Genomic DNA, 3,091 nt, shown 5'->3' with positions numbered 1-3,091 from the left:
TCTTGTTGTGTCAGTGAGAAGGGGACTGGCATGTGCAAGGACTCACAGTTGGCAGGATAAGGAATAATAGTGAAAGCCACAGCACTCTTAATAACCTTTTAACTATTTCTTTATTCATAATTTCAATACAGAGAATTTTCTTCTTCAACAAATTGTTTTGTGAATATTCACTGTGTTTGGCCCTTTAGTGCTAAATATATATGTGTATATATATATATATATAAAAGTCACCTTCAAGAGGTGATGAGGACAAGTAAAGTGCTAAGGTGGTTCAGGAAGACAGGTAATTTCTGGAAGTCTTGCTGTGGTAAACCCAAAACACCATTTCAAGTCATCTGTGATCCATGGTGGCTGGATACTACTTGAACAAGCAGGAATATGGAAAACATTTGAGGGTGTGAGTGAAGCCAGAAGTGGATTTGCATAGGTTCTTTAGAAGCCAGTAGTTATTTATATGCTTTCAAACTGGTGCTGGAGAAGATTCTTGACAGTTCCTTGGACTGCAAGGAGATCAAACCAGTCAGTCCTAAAGGAAATCAACCCTGAATATGCATTGAAACGACTGATGCTGAAGCTGAAACTCCAATACTTTGGCCACCTGATGCGAAGAGTTGACTCATCGGAAAAGACCCTGATGCTGGGAAAGATCAAAGGCAGGAGAAGGGGGTGACAGAGTATAAGATGGTTGAATAGCACCACCGACTCAATAGACATGAATCTGGGAAAACTACAAGAGATAGTGAAGGACAAGGAAGCCTAGAACACTGCAGTCTTGACTCTGGGGTCACAAAGAGTCAGACATGGCTTAGCAACTGAACAACAGTCATTCTGTGTGTACACGGCTGAAGTTACTTGGCTTCATTTTTTGTTTTTCTAAATAATATCACATTTCCATATGACCCAATACTGTGATCTCACATGACTTCCAGGAGCCTGCAAGTGTATTGTGTTGCTTATTGGGTTTTAAGATGTGCCAGGAAGAAGAGCACTGGGAGAAGCTATGTTCAAGTGCAGCAGAAAGATCACCTTTACATTCCTCCTTTTCAAAGGTTCAGAAGTCATTAAAGCATTCTTTGTGGTCAAGAGGGAGAAGAAGCAAGAACATCTCTTGCTTTTGAAGAGATGTAAAATGGCATTGAATGTGGCTCCTTCCCTAGTTAATCCCTGTTTAAACCATCTGTTCTCTCTCTAGATCCAATCTCCTTTGAGGCATGAGTTCCCATGAGCAGAAGCAGCCCTGAATCCCACTTCCCCAGCCTCAGCACCAGCAGGTGAAACATCCCTGCCAGCCTCCTCCCCAGGAACCATGCATCCCCCAAACCAAGGAGCCCTGCCACACCAAAGTGCCAGAGCCCTGCCACTCCAAGATTTCTGACCCGTGCCAACACAAGGTTCCAGAGCCCTCTCACCCCAAGTTTTCAGAGCCTTGCCCCTCAACAGTCACTCCAGCACCAGCTCAACAGAAAACTCAGCAGAAGTGAGGTAGGCTACAGCCTAGCCCTAGAGGAACCAAGCATCAGATGTTGACCTCCCCCACTCTGATTAGGGGTCCCATTTGCCTTTCTGTCACCCTGAGTCACAGACCTTCTTAATTTACACCCTAAAAATGTGTGCCATGAAACTTTCCTTCCCAAACACACTGGGCCTCTAACCTCTGAATTGGGCTGAAGGTCCGGGTACCTTAGAACCTTAGCTATCAGTGCTCAGTGAAAGAGGGGCTCAAGGTGAAAACCAGTGGATCAGTTTTGTTCTCCCCATTAAATGCATTTTCAATTCCACTCCTGACTGTATGTGTGGTGGTCTGACTCAACTCCTTCATTCCTTTCCTTTGTAAAGTAAGACCTATATCTAGACAGGTTGGTGAGGAAGTGGTTCATTCAGAAACATCTGGTCCTGGTAAGAGTTGGGTGGGGTGTTGCCCTTGATGAGTATTCCTGGTATTGAGTATTAGTGAGTATTAAGGGCTGGAAATGGGAGGTTGTACAATGCTACCCAGAGGCTGCTGCTTTGGGCATCCAGGGCTGGAGCAGGGCTCTCCTCTTAGAACCCAGAGTCACACTGGAGTCTAGCCTGTGCCTGTCTGAACTAATTGTGAACTCCTCCTCTCTACCGCATTCCCCAAATCTGGCTTTCAGATTGCTGACTTATCCATCAATTTCTTGTTTATTTCAGGGAGTGCTATTCCAATCTATGTGAATCTGCTCCTCCTCACACCTTTCTTTCTGATACCCATAATTCAGATTCCCAAACATACCCAGAGATGCCTCCACTTTTGTCATCTCCATCAATCCTCTTCCATTCACTGAGTGTCCACTCTGTGCCAGAAAGCAGATGAGGAGGACTCAAAATGCTTGCCTTGGGCATTTAGTCTTTGAGAAGGATGTACTTCACTCCCTACCCCATCCTTTATACACACATACATACACACCCATGCATACTAGATCTGGAATCTTGAAATCTCCCAGAGTGACACACAAAAGCTCATCCCCTGTATCCCCAGGTGTGAAATGGCTTACTTCACACATAGTACAGCAGGAACCATAGAAAGTGAGGACTGGAAAGCCCACCCCCATCTCCCCAGAGTATAAAAATGTTTACAGTGGAATGAAATGCAATAGAATTACCAATCGGATGAAACTGGGGCCCATTATACAGTGAAGTAAGCCAGAAAGATAAAGACCAATACAGTATACTAACCCATATATATGGAATTTTAAAAGATGGTAACAATAACCCTATATGCAAAACAGAAAAAGAGACGCAGATGTACAGAACAGAATTTTAGACTCTGTGGGAGAAGGTGAGGGAGGGATGTTCTGAGAGAATAGCATTGAAACAAGTATACTATCAAGGGTGAAACAGATCGCCAGCCCAGGTTGGATGCATGAGACGAGTGCTCAGGGCTGGTGCGCTGGGAAGACCCAGAGGGATAGGAGGAGAGGGAGGTGGGAGGGGGGATCGGGATGGGGAACACATGTAAATCCATGGCTGATTCATGTCAATGTATGGAAAAACACACTACAACATTGTAAAGTAATTAGCCTCCAACTAGTAAAAATAAATGGGAAAAAAATAAACTCAAAAAAAAAAA

The 3,091-nt window shown here is 44.2% G+C and overlaps 1 pseudogene; it reads left to right on the top strand.

Annotated features, from left to right (window-relative positions):
* Positions 1 to 1,211: 1,211 nt before the first annotated feature.
* LOC136161701 (cornifin-A-like) lies at positions 1,212 to 1,481 on the top strand (annotated as a pseudogene).
* The last annotated feature ends 1,610 nt before the right edge of the window (positions 1,482 to 3,091 follow it).

The sequence above is a fragment of the Muntiacus reevesi genome, chromosome 1, assembly GCF_963930625.1.
Source record: "Muntiacus reevesi chromosome 1, mMunRee1.1, whole genome shotgun sequence".
Lineage (NCBI taxonomy): Eukaryota > Metazoa > Chordata > Mammalia > Artiodactyla > Cervidae > Muntiacus > Muntiacus reevesi.
The sequence above is the reverse complement of the archived record's forward strand: the minus strand, read 5'-3'. Positions and strand labels throughout refer to the sequence as shown.